The sequence below is a fragment of the Gopherus flavomarginatus genome, chromosome 6 (genome assembly GCF_025201925.1).
Source record: "Gopherus flavomarginatus isolate rGopFla2 chromosome 6, rGopFla2.mat.asm, whole genome shotgun sequence".
In the NCBI taxonomy this organism is placed as follows: domain Eukaryota; kingdom Metazoa; phylum Chordata; order Testudines; family Testudinidae; genus Gopherus; species Gopherus flavomarginatus.
In genome coordinates this window covers 46306962-46320960 of record NC_066622.1, presented here as the reverse complement: position 1 = coordinate 46320960, position 13999 = coordinate 46306962, and the positions used below count along the sequence as shown (strand labels likewise).

The 13999-nt window shown below is 44.3% G+C and overlaps 1 protein-coding gene and 1 long non-coding RNA gene across 10 annotated transcripts in view; one reads left to right on the top strand and one right to left on the bottom strand.

Annotated features, from left to right (window-relative positions):
• DOCK3 (dedicator of cytokinesis 3) overlaps window positions 1-13999 on the bottom strand; it is a 603350-nt gene that overhangs the window by 258321 nt on the left and 331030 nt on the right. The gene's annotated exons all lie outside the window — the stretch shown is intronic.
• LOC127053374 (uncharacterized) overlaps window positions 1-13999 on the top strand; it is a 68337-nt gene that overhangs the window by 50553 nt on the left and 3785 nt on the right. Inside the window, exons 2-3 of one of the 2 annotated variants that reach the window (XR_007775017.1) lie at window positions 5905-5991; window positions 11163-11329. This is a non-coding gene — a long non-coding RNA (uncharacterized LOC127053374). The remainder of the gene's footprint in view (window positions 1-5904; window positions 5992-11162; window positions 11330-13999) is intronic. The other variant, XR_007775016.1, reaches the window with a different exon arrangement.

Genomic DNA, 13999 nt, shown 5'->3' with positions numbered 1-13999 from the left:
TGTTATTCTATCCCCACAGTGACATACACAATCCACAATGGGCCCAGTACTTCTTCACTGGTCTCCAACAGCCAGGATGGACATATATTCAACTCAAGTTGTGGACCTGAGCATTTCCACAAACTCAGACTCTGGATAAATAGAGGCATACTGTGATATTTTTATATGGTCACTTTTCAGATAAGAATTACACTACAGTAGCTTTAAAGTTCTGCACTAATTTTAGGAGATAATAATGAACTGATAGCTTTTAAAAAGTAGATGCATTCCCTGAGCCACAGGAACTATACAAAGGAGGCTTTTTCTATACTTCCAAAAATACTTTTCAGAAAGACTTGAAAAATAGTTATTAGGTCACCTCTGCACAGACATTTATCTCAACAGATGCAGCTATTTTAATTCTTAAACCAGTTTTAATATGCAGTCTTGCAGTTATATGAGAAAACATTTTTTTCATTTCTCTTGCAATTATAATTCATATCACATATCTTCTCCATAAAGCTTTGTATCTGGTTGACTGGTTTCATAAGGAAAATCTGAGTTCCAAAGAAAAGAACAGCAAATCCAAAAAGGCCTAGAATTAACTATCAAGATTGTTGCAGATAGCCATCATGACCCTCAAACACATGACGATTACTTCTGTAACAGAGGTTCTAAGACTGTGTTTATCCCTCACTAAAACTGAACGTGACAGGGTGCACTCACCTCTCCTGAGCGCTGCCTGTCAGTTGGGTGTGAATCTGCACTTTCTCTGTTCACAATGCTCCTGGTCGGCTGTTGCCCTCATCAGGCGTGTCTTCAGTGGCTCAGCCCTCTGGCTAAGTCAAACATAGTCTAAAATGGATGAACCCCTTCCATGGCAACAAATGTCCAACAAGGACTATCACCGTGCACTTGTTGGTATCTGCAGCCCTGCCTCTGGGTTCAGTTCTCAGCCCCTTCTGGGCTAACTTTAAGTCTGTCCCTGTCCTGTTATAAAGCAGCGTCCCCAGGGCTTTCTCCCTGGAGACTGTTTGCCTTTAATTGTTCTCTGGTATCCCAGCTCTCCAGCCATGTCAGTCCTTAATTTCAGTCCCCTTCGTGGGAGTGGGGGGAGGGAAACAAAGTTCAACAAAGGGTTGGCCCTCTCTGGGGTCTTCAGCCGTGTCCCTGGGCCTATTTGGGCTTTTAATAGTCTTATCCCCTTCTTGGGGTTTAGCCACTTTTCCAGTGGCTGGGGGGAAGGAGTGTCTCGGGCCTGCCCACTACACCAGATCCCAACTTAGGGACCTTTTAGACAGCAGCTTTTCTTTACTTGGTTGCTGCTGCTACTCTCTGGGCCGCTTCCCATTTGGTCCCATAACCTTCACTCTACCTTAAGTTACAGCAGGGGTCGGCAACCTATGGCACGCGTGCCAAAGACGGCACAGGAACCGATTTTTAATGGCACACTGCTGCCTGCCAGGACTCCAGTGTGCCATTAAAAATCCAATCGGTGTGGCAAGCCGCAGGGCCCATCCTCCCAGGCAGGAGCGTCTGGCCGAGCGCAGCAAGCCGCCGGCCCCTCCCCTGCCTTTCCCCTCTTCCCCTGGAGCCCTGCCGCCATGCGTGCAGTGCCCTGGGGGCCGGGGCTGCACGCTCCCGCAGGGCAGTGTTTGGCTCTGCAGGGAGGGAAAGATGCTCCCGTTCATCCAGAGCCCTGCCGCCACGTGTGCAGCATTCTGAGGGGCGGAGCTGCATGCTCCCATGGGGGCAGCATATCTGGCTCTGCTTGGAGCCTCATGGTAAAGGGGTTGGGATGGCTGAATAAGGGGTAAGAGCAGTCAGGGGACAGAGGGCAGGGTGGATTGGATGGGAATTGGATCCCAAGGGGGGGTGGCTACAAGTGGGGGTCTCTGGAGGGGGCAGTCAGGGAGCAGGGTGGGTGGATGGGGCATGGGAGTTCCGGGGTCTGTTGGGGGTGGGGGGTGGGTAGGGGTCAAGACAGTCGGGGAGAGGGAGCAAGGAGGGTCCTGAAGGGGGCAGTTAGGGTGGGGGGTCTCTGGAGGGGGTGGTCAGGGGACAAGAAGCTGGGGAGGTTGGATGAGTTGGGAGTTCTGGGGGGGCTGTCAGGAGGCAGGGGTATGGAGAGGAGTTGGGGCAGGCAGGGAGCAGGAGGGGGGATTGTATGGGTCCGGAGTTCTGGGGGTCCTGTCAGGGGGCTAGGCGTGGGAGTCCCGGGGGTCTGTCTGGGAGCGCGGGTATGGATAAGGGTCGGGGCAGTCAAGGGACAGGTAAGGGGTAGGGTCCTATGGGGATAGTCAAGGGACAAGGAGCAGGGAGGCTTAGATAGGGGATAGGATCCTGGGGGCAGTTAGGGGCAGGAGTCCCAGGAGGGGGTAATCAGGGGACAAGGAGTGGGGGGGCTTGGGAGTTCTGAGGGGGGAAGTCACCCAGCCCTCTGCCCTGTACCTTCACACACACCCCAGGCCCCTGCCCTGAGCCCTGTACCTCCCTCATACACACGCAGCCCTGTGTTGACTCCTTCACCCTCCCCCCCCAACTCCAGCCCTGACTCTGGCACCCTCACACATACCCAGACCCCCTGCCCTGACACCTGCACCCCCTCACATGCCCCCAGCCCTCTGCCCTGACTATTGAACCAGCATATCCCCAGCCCCCCCCTCCCATGCACTCTACACATCCCCACCCCCACCCTGAGCAGCAAACAGGAGATCCTGCACCACCACACCATTCCCATCTGCACCCCTCACACCAAATGGGAGCTGCCCAGGTAAGTGCCCCCACATCCAAACCTCCTGCCCCAACCCTGAGCCTCCTCCCTCATTCTAGCTCCTGGCCAGACCCTTCACCCCCAGCCCTGTACTCAGTGCACTCCCACCCTCAGCTCAGTGCAGAGAGAGGAAGAGAATGGGCCAGAACCAGGGAGAAGGTAAGTACCCACTGTATGTGGGCAGGGCCAGGATCCCAGACCAGCAACAGGATGAGCGGGTCCGGCAGTCGGGATCCCGGCTGGCAGGAGCCGGCAGATGGAACCCCTGAGCAGCAGTGGGCTGAGCCACTCAGCCCACTGCTGGTCTGGGATCCCGGCCGCAGGCCAAGCACAGCCTGCTGCCAGTGTGGGGTTCTGGCTGCTGGACCCTTCCCAGCTGGGGTCCCGGCCACAGGCCCCACTCAGCCCACTGCCAGCCTAGGTGAACAGAACCCCAGACCAGCAGTGGGCTGAGTGAGCCGGCAGCATAAGATCAACATTTTAATTTAATTTTAAATGAAGCTTCTTAAACATTTTGAAAACCTTGTTTATTTTACAATACAACACTAGTTTAGTTATATTATAAATATGGACCTGTAGAGAGACACCTTCTAAAAAACATTAAAATGTATTACCGGCACACAAAACCTTAAATTAGAGTGAATAAATGAAGACTCGGCACACCACTTCTGAAATGTTGCTGACCCCTGAGTTACAGTCTTTGGGTTCTATTTCTCTCATTCCTTGTTTGCGCAGGGTTTCTTCCAGGCCTCCTTGACTGGAGAGATTTTCTGTCATACTCTTGCTTGAGTAGGGCTTCTCCCAAGCCTCCTTGCCTGGAGAATTTCTCCATCTTCCAGGACTTTCTCAGCCTTCTGGTCTCAACCAGGGACTGAAACTGCTCTGGCCCAGCAGCTCCTTTTAACTGAGTCCTGATTGGCTGATTCCCTACAGCCTTTCTAGGCAGGCATGAAGGACCCACCTTCACTGCTCCTTTCCTGGGGCAGGATGTGGTAGGACCACAAGGTCTCAAAGGACCTGGTATGCCCTGTCACACCAAATTATAAAGCGTTCCAATATCTAAAAAATGTAACCTTTTTTGGTAACTGCTGGATGCAAATCTTCCACTGCTGTCTAATGCACAGCTGCCAACTTTCATGTGGTAAATAAGCACCTCGACATTCACAACAAACCAAAAATCAAGCTAATCTCATTTCAAAACAAGGCCAAACTAGCCGATCCCTAAGAACTCCAACACTCTATGTGATTAGATCCCCCGAGTATGCAGTCTGGGACTGTGGTGGGCCCGCTGTGCATCCCTGACTCTCTTCCCCACTTCCCCCTGCTTGACGGGAGCCAATCAAAAAAAAAGAAGCAACATGCTACAACAAGCAACAAGCCAAACAAGCAACAAGATACAAGCCAAAAACTAGCCAACAAGCAACTCACAAGCCAATTATGCCAAAACCAAGCCCAATTTCTGAGTTTTTTTCATGGGCTTGGCATGTCTGGTCTACTACAGTATTGCAAATTACAACTAGTAAGTACTCATCATAGGTGATAACTGTCCCCTATTTTGTTGAATAAGGATGTAAAATGCATGAATATCCAGCTGTCTCCATAGACAACATCTTGGGCCTGCTTCATTCTTATTTCTGCTGGGAAAACCCAGGCTATGGGAGACCTGTGACAGATAGTCCGCTCAATGGAAGCACATTGGCATAAGCTCCCATCAACTTGTGCTCTGCCAGAGGGCCTTGAAGCACACTGGCACAGGCCTTAAAGACAACAGGGACAGTTAGTGAGGGGGAGAAACAATCCACTGCGTCACCTCTGCCAACTTGAATTTAAGACACATCGTAGTTTAAACTGCTCCCCACTGGTAAAGCTTCCGTGGTGGATTCAAGGGAGCAAAGCAACCCCTCAACATTAGAGAATCAAAAAAGCATCAACCTAAAAAGAATGTCTTAGTATAGCCAATTCATGTTTATTGTACAGTTGCTTACTAATTTATCAGCAGCAAATTGTCTGAGAATACTTAGGAGGTACTGAGTAAGCTTCTCTAATGACAGAATTTATTTTCATATAAGAAAACAAGGCAGAAAAATATTTCATTTTGCAATTTGCAAACCAATGAATGTATTAAACCTGGGTTTTGCTGCAAAGTTACAGCAATGTGTATCTTAATACTCCCTCCCAAACCAGCCTTCATTCTGGGCACTATGCAAAAACTCTAAAATAGTTTTCCTCCCTTAAAATATAAATCTGTAGAGGGACTAATGAGATGAGTTTACAACACTAAAGCATACAAACATAAAATACACTCTTTAATTATTTAATACTTGTCCTCCCACACTCAACTCTCTCACTTCTTGTTTATTGTCATACCTCACTTTGTTAACCATACTATAGACCTGGATCCTGCAACTGGATCTGCAGAGGTGGTTTCCTGTGCCTGACTTCAATGGGGTTCTGCTACAAAGGATTTAGCCCTTAGAGTGTAAGCTCTTTTGGGTAGGAACCTGTCATTTTATTTGTCTGTAATGTATTCTATAATGCCTTTTTATATAAGGATCTCAAAGCACTTTACAAACATTAATTCATTAAGCTTCTTAACATTTTGTGAGGTAGGAATTATCCTTCCACAGATGAGGAAACTAAACCCATAGAAAGGTTAACTGAGCTACCCCAGAGATATAAAGCAAGTTGGTGGCAGAGGTGGAAATAGAACACAGTGGTATTGACTCTGTCAAGTACTATTTTCTAACCACTATACTGCAGTTTTGACTCTGTCAAGTACTATTTTCTAACAAATATACTATACTATACTAATACTTGTAAAATGCTGGACTTGTCACAAATAAAAAAAAATCTAAACTCCACCAAATGCAATTCAGTGCTTCCATATTCAAACTGGTGAATGTTTCTTCAGAGTCTGAAACATTTTTTATAAAATTATTATTATTTACTGGTGTCAAGGTGCCACCCCCACTCTGAACTTTAGGGTACAGATGTGGGGACTTGCATGAGATAACCCCTAAGCTTATTTACCAGCTTAGATCTAGTAGCTGCCACCATCAAATAGTTTAAACAAACATTTACGGGAGAAGCATTTGGAAACTCTGTCTTCCCCGCAAATATTTCCCCAGTCTTTATCTCCCTTTTCCTGGCAGGATTGAGACTGATTCACCTCCCACCAATTCCTGGTGAGCCCAGATTCAAAAAACCTTTGGATCCTAAAACAAGGAAAAATCAATCAGGTTCTTAGAAGAAGACTTTTAACTAAAGAATAAGGGTGAAAGGAATACCTCTGTGAGATTAGCATGCAAGCTACTCTCACAAAGGACAGATTCACAACACAGAGAATGTCCCTCTGGGTAAAACCTTAAAGTTACACAAAAGAAACCCAATTTGATTCTCCCTCTTATACAAAATGAAGTCACAAAAGAAAATAAACATAATCTAATACATTCCTTCTCAAATCACTTACTACTTTTAGGAAATGTTAGATGTCTGATTCCTGGATCCTTCACTCTGGCACAAACGTTTCTGATCAGACAAAAGACTGATTTCCCTCCTCTCTCTTTGAAAACATCTTGTCCCCTCATTGGTTCCTCTGGTCAGGTGTCAGCTAGGCTATGTGAACTTTTTAACCCTTTACAGGTAAAAGAGGAATTAACCCTTAACTATCTATGACAACTGGCCTCAAATTTTCAGGTAGTTTTTCTTTTTCAAGTGTACACATTCTGTTGGAATTTGCCATGTGATATGAGAAAGAAATGAATAATCCCTTCTGCTAAAGTTGAAATATTCTTAATAATTTATTCAACCATTCTCATCCAATTCAACTCATAATAAACTTGGAATTTATAGCCTGACAGCTCTGTGAGTGCTAAAGTAGTATGAAGGTAAAATATAATTCAAAAATATTTGAAAAAAACTAAGGAGAAGAAATAAAGATTAATTTTCCACCTTTAATGGCCAGTTTGGCTGTGCTAGCTTTGATTTACTTTCTACTTTAAAAAATTTTAAAAGAAAAACCAAAAAAAAAAAAAAAGAGCGCATGAGCGCGAAAAGAATGATATAGCATCTGCAGACAATGTGAGACGGAAACTGCCTATCAATTCACTATTCTTGTCTTTTACCAGATATGAGAGTCAAAGCCGATATAGGCAAGATGCTCATCTTCACCCTGTCCATTAAACTGATTCTTATCTCAATGGAAGTGAACACCAAACCATTAATTACTAAGAAGATAGAAATTGTGATTAAATACTAAAGTGTGTTCATTTGGGATCAACAGGCTCTAAATGGAAGGCTTCTGACACGTGAACTTGATGCAATCTATTTAGTTAATCCAACAGCTTTCCCTTCTTGCCCATATGTTTTGTAAGAACATGACCTCTAAATTCCCTCCCACTTTCTAAAATAAAGACATAAAAGATAAAACTTAGTTCTTTGTAATTCTTGTTCTACATAGGTTCTTATACAGTGCTCATAGGATCTGAGGGCAAGATCCAGAAAGGGGACTTAGGTACCCTGCCACCTAACACAATCCACAGCTTTGGGTTAGGCACCCAGGCTTCTTATACAATGCACAATGACTGTTAGACACCTAAGAAAGGAATTTCCAAAAGCCTGCAAGCTGAGTGGAGAGCTGCCTTAGCTAGTCAATAGAAAATGCTGAGGAGAGGGGTGGGGCCTAGGTCCTGTCCCTCAAAGGGAGTTCGGTGCCTAAATCCAGGTTGCAGTGAGGTGCCTATCTCTGCTTCGGATTCACAGCCATGAAACCTTCCTAGAATTAAGGCACCTAAGCCATTTATCACAAACAAGACAAACAGGAGGTGGTCTTGGTGCCTCCATATTACCTTTATCCAAACGGTTAGAGCACTCCCACAGGTTGTGGGAGACCCCCATAAATTTAATTATTTATACAAAGTGGAACAGTTTCAACAGGAGAGATTGAGGGAGATCCACCTTAGAATATCCCATTGCTCAGCTATTAGGGCACTCTCCGATGAGATGTGAGATTTGGGTTCAAATTCTTGCTCCAATTTCTTTCCAGAGGAGGAAATTGAACCTGGGTATCTCACATCCTAGGTGAGTTCTCTAATAATTGGAATAAAGGTTATATAGTTATAAAGGGGATGCAGGGACCACCAGCACCATCTATGCAGAGCCTGATCCAATAAACATGGTTTTAGGAAGCCTCTGAGAACACCTACTGGACCAGCCTCCACAAGCAAGATAGGTAGAAAGGACCAGATCTATCAAGATATATAGGTACTTGACTCTATCTGAAATCAATAAGAGCTAGGTGCCTAAATACCTTTCAGGATCTGGGTTGGAATGCCAAGTTTGAGGATCACACTGGAACTTAGGCATGAGCTGGGTGCCCATGCATCGGGACTCATAGACTCATAGACTCTAGGACTGGAAGGGACCTCGAGAGGTCATCGAGTCCAGTCCCCTCCCCTCATGGCAGGACCAAATACTGTCTAGACCATCCCTAATAGACATTTATCTAACCTACTCTTAAATATCTCCAGAGATGGAGATTCCACAACTTCCCTAGGCAATCTATTCCAGTGTTTAACTACCCTGACAGTTAGGAACTTTTTCCTAATGTCCAACCTAAATCTCCCTTGCTGCAGTTTAAGCCCATTGCTTCTTGTTCTATCATTGGAGGCTAAGGTGAACAAGTTTTCTCCCTCCTCCTGATGACACCCTTTTAGATACCTGAAAACTGCTATCATGTCCCCTCTCAGTCTTCTCTTTTCCAAACTAAACAAACCCAATTCCTTCAGCCTTCCTTCATAGGTCATGTTCTCAAGACCTTTAATCATTCTTGCTGCTCTTCTCTGGACCCTCTCCAATTTCTCCACATCCTTCTTGAAATGCGGTGCCCAGAACTGGACACAATACTCCAGTTGAGGCCTAACCAGCGCAGAGTAAAGCGGAAGAATGACTTCTCGTGTCTTGTTTACAACAAACCTGTTAATGCATCCCAGAATCATGTTTCCTTTTTTTGCAACAGTATCACACTGTTGACTCATATTAAGCCTGTGGTCTACTATGACCCCTAGATCTCTTTCTGCCATACTCCTTCCTAGACAGTCTCTTCCCATTCTGTATGCGTGAAACTGATTGTTCCTTCCTAGGTGGAGCACTTTGCATTTATCTTTATTGAACTTCATCCTGTTTACCTCAGACCATTTCTCCAATTTGTCCAGATCATTTTGAATTTTGACCCTGTCCTCCAAAGCAGTTGCAATCCCTCCCAGTTTGGTATCGTCCGCAAACTTAATAAGCGTACTTTCTATGCCAACATCTAAATCGTTGATGAAGATATTGAACAGAACCGGTCCCAAAACAGACCCCTGCGGAACCCCACTTGTTATATCTTTACAGCAGGATTGGGAGCCATTAACAACTACTCTCTGAGTACGGTTATCCAGCCAGTTATGCACCCACCTTATAGTAGCCCCATCTAAATTGTACTTTCCTAGTTTATCTATAAGAATATCATGCTAGACCGTATCAAATGCCTTACTAAAGTCTAGGTATATCACATCCACCGCTTCTCCCTTATCCACAAGGCTCGTTATCCTGTCAAAGAACGCTATCAGATTAGTTTGACACGATTTGTTCTTTACAAATCCATGCTGGCTATTCCCTATCACCTTACCACCTTCCAAGTGTTTGCAGATGATTTCTTTGATTACCTGCTCCATTATCTTCCCTGGCACAGAAGTTAAACTAACTGGTCTGTAGTTTCCTGGGTTGTTTTTATTTCCCTTTTTATAGATGGGCACTATATTTGCCCCCTTCCAGTCTTCTGGAATATCCTACGTCTCCCATGATTTCCCAAAGATAATAGCTAGAGGCTCAGATACCTCTTCTATTAACTCCTTGAGTATTCTAGGATGCATTTCATCAGGCCCTGGTGACTTGCAGGCATCTAACTTTTCTAAGTGATTTTTTACTTGCTCTTTCCTTATTTTCTCTTCTAAACCTACCCTCTTCCCGTAAGCATTCACTATACTAGACATTCCTTCAGACTTCTCAGTGAAGACTGAAACAAAGAAGTCATTAAGGACTTTGGTGTTTGTGTGCATGCTCAATAGCATATTTTTAGGTATCATGGGGAACTTAACAGCAGAAACAAAGTCACAACAGTATTTAGGTGTCCACAGGGTTAGGCAGCAACTGCGTGGAGGTTTTGAGGATCTAAATTTTAGACTTAGAGCTTGTACACTCCAGTGCTTACTTCCATATAACTGAAGTTGTTCAGGGGTGTGGAAAAGCCTTCCCCTGAGCGATGCAAGTTAAACTGACCTAAGCACCAGTGTGGACAGTGCTATGTCAGTGAGAGAGGCTCTCTCCCTTCGGCACTAGGGTCTGCACTAGCAGCGCTACAGCGGCACAACTACATCAAGTATCAGAGGGGTAGCCGTGTTAGTCTGGATCTGTAAAAGCAGCAAAGAATCCTGTGGCACCTTATAGACTAACAGACGTTTTGGAGCATGAGCTTTCGTGGGTGAATACCCACTTCTTCAGATGCATGTGGTGGAAATTTCCAGGGGCAGGTATATATATGTGTGCTAGCAAGCAAGCTAGAGATAACGAGGTCAGTTCAATCAGGGAGGATGAGGCCCTGTTCTAGCAGTTGAGGTGTGAAAACCAAGAGAGGAGAAACTGGTTCTGTAGTTGGCAAGCCATTCACAGTCTTTGTTCAATCCTGAGCTGATGGTGTCAAATTTGCAGATGAACTGAAGCTCAGCAGTTTCTCTTTGAAGTCTGGTCCTGAAGTTTTTTTTGCTGCAGGATGGCCACCTTAAGGTCTGCTATAGTGTGGCCAGGGAGGTTGAATTGCTCTCCTACAGGTTTTTGTATATTGCCATTCCTAATGTCTGATTTGTGTCCATTTATCCTTTTCCGTAGAGACTGTCCAGTTTGGCCGATGTACATAGCAGAAGGGCATTGCTGGCATATGATGGCGTATATTACATTGGTGGATGTGCAGGTGAATGAACCAGTGATGGTGTGGCTGATCTGGTTAGGTCCTGTGATGGTGTCGTTGGTGTAGATATGTGGGCAGAGTTGGCATCGAGGTTTGTTGCATGGATTGGTTCCTGAGCTAGAGTTATTATGGTGCGATGTGCAGTTACTGGTGAGAATATGTTTCAAGTTGGCAGGTTGTCTGTGGGCAAAGACTGGCCTGCCACCCAAGGCCTGTGAAAGTGTGGGATCATTGTCCAGGATGGGTTGTAGATCCTTGATGATGCATTGGAGGGGTTTTAGCTGGGGGCTGTATGTGATGGCCAGTGGAGTCCTGTTGGTTTCTTTCTTGGGTTTTCCAGTCTCACCAGTAACTGCACACCGCACCAGCAGCAGCAAACTCTTCAAGGTGCTTTCCTCTGCCCACCAGAATAATCTCTATCTTACCTGGATTCAGCTTCAATCAAAGACAGAGCTTATTCCAAAGACAGAGCTTATCCAAGCACTGGGACATCTTGGTGGTAGTGATTTGGCCATATGTGTTCATGGATCAATAGAGCTGTGTGCCATCTCTATACTGCTATAACTTCTCAAAAGGTAATAATTCCAATAAAGATGACCATTCCTAATGCTGTTGTCATAAACAGATAGCTAAGGGTTAATGTCTCTTTCACCTGAAGCACCTGACCAGAGGACCAATCAGGAAACCGGATTTTTAGACCAATCAGGAAACCGGATTTTTTCAATTTTGGGTGGAGGGAATTGTGTCTCTGAGTTTTTTGTCTGCCTGCCTGCTTTCTCTGAGCTTTGGAGAAGTAGTTCTACTTTCTAATCTTCTGTTTCTAAGTGTAAGGACAAAGAGATCAGATAGTAAGTTCTATGGTTTTCTTTTCTTTGGTATTTGCATGAATATAAGTGCTGGAGTGCTTTGATTTGTCTTCTTTTTGAATAAGGCTGTTTATTCAATATTCTTTTAAGCAATTGACCCTGTGTTGTATCATCTTAATACAGAGAGCACATTTGTATGTATTTTTCTTTCTTTTTATATAAAGCTTTCTTTTAAGACCTGTTGAAGTTTTCTTTACTTCAGGGAAATTGAGTCTATACTCACCAGGGAATTGGTGGGAGGAAGAAATCGGGGAGATCTGTGTGTTGGATTGCTAGCCTGATTTTGCATTCCCTCTGGGGGGAATAGGAAAGTACTTTTGTTTCCAGGATTGGGAACAGAGAGGGGGGAGTCTCCGTGTAGTTTCACAGAGCTTGTGTCTGTGTATCTCTCCAGGAGCACCTGGAGGGGGGAAGGGGAAAAGGATTATTTCCCTTTGTTGTGAGACTCAAGGGATTTGGGTCTTGGGGTCCCCAGGGAAGGTTTTTCAGGGGGACCAGAGTGCCCCAAAACACTCTAATTTTTTGGGTGGTGGCAGCAAGTACCAGGTCCAAGCTGGTAACTAAGCTTGGAGGTTTTCATGCTAACCCCCATATTTTGGACGCTAAGGTCCAAATCTGGGACTAAGGTTATGATAGCTGTGCTTTCTGTATTTGATTGGCTTAAGATGCTTGTGCTCCATGCCCTGAGCTGTTAAACCAATGTTCTCATCGATGCCTACTTATTACAGGGAGTGCAGGTAACATCTATATTCAAGGTTTCCCAACTTTTTCTGTTCTAAGATTGTTTTCATTTGCTTACAACTTTGCCAAACAGATCGTTCAGGCTGAAATTTTCCATGTTATTTGTCTGCCTCAGGCTGAATTTTTTGAAAAGTTTCAAAGCTCAGTTGTTTCTGAGAGCAATATTTGAGAAAATACATTGTTTTGCCTACATTAAAAAAAAATTCTTCCAGATGTTTTGTTGAGATGCTCTAGTGCCTCCATGCTTTGGAGCAGGGACTTAAATTTGGCAGGGGATTATTCCATCATCTCACAGCTCCTATGTGCCAATTGGACTGTGCATGTACCACCAGCACATAACTACTGATCATGCTCCAAATAGCTGGAGATTCAAGGGCTGCACTTGCTCTCCCTGATTGTTGCATGCTCAGGCACCAGAATTGACAGCAAGGAGACTGTCTCCCCTGTGCTCTCAATGCTCCCCATGCTACTGTCCAGACAATGTGGTGGAGAAGGAAGATTCAGTCTTACTCAAATCCAGAGGGGTGAAGAATTATCATGCATGTGTAGGAAATTATAGTAAAGAAACTATGTTAACAGAAAAATAAGATGGCAAAGCCACACATTCAAAAGTTAGGAACCCATTCAGGGAACACTGTCCAGCCTCTGAACAGAGTGATGCAGGAGTCTTTGGAAAAATAGTATGTGATCATATAATTAAACACTATCATAATGCATACACACAAGGGAGCCAAATTAAGATTGTATGGGCAATCTTACTTCCCAGCATTTCCTAACTTTTGAGTGTTTGACTCTCCAATCTTAATTTCCCTTTAATTGACGAGATGCTATGGCCAACAACTGCCTCAGCCATCAATGGGTTTTGGAGTAAATAGTAATAGAATTATAATATATAAAACAAAGATTCCCTAACTGTAGAGAATATGAGTGGGAGCCTATTATAACCACTATTACCTGTATTTTTTGTTTTCAGAATTTATTGTCAGGTTCCAGAAATTTATTTAATAATACTATCAAAACCCTGTAACTGACAGGTCAATGAAAAGACAATAATTGATTTATAAACAAGAAGAATACCGTAACTAAAAAATGAAAAAGGAAAGAAAGGTAACATTCATGCCAGTGACTGGAGATGCTGGTAACCTAATGTAAGTGAGAAAACTGCTTATGCAAAAATGTAACTTGCTAAAGTTTTAGGCACTGGAAAGCTTGTTTTGTTTCGTTTTGTTTGTAACTATATCTGTCTTTTTTTCTCTTGCTTAGTATCACTTAAATCTCTGTTCTTTATTAATAAACTTCAGAGACATGTCTCCAGGGAACTCAGGAACTGGGGTTCCTGAGGAATTACCTGCAAGGAAAGATTAAGACTGACAGAGTCTCAAGGAATTTGCTGTTGAGGCAGACAGTCTGGCATGGCAGGGAGATGGCACACAGTTTAAGCCTCAGCAAAGTTCTCCGCGGCTGAGGCAGAGGGGTAACATAGTGGCTTACAGTTCTGGGTATCCTTAGGACAGCATCATACTTATACTCCAAAAGAAATAAATGTAAATAAAAGGGAGGCTCAGAATCGGAGGTCTAAAAGTTTCTGTAGAATTCTTACAGCATTTACCATATAATTTTGCTAACTCTTTCTGCTGA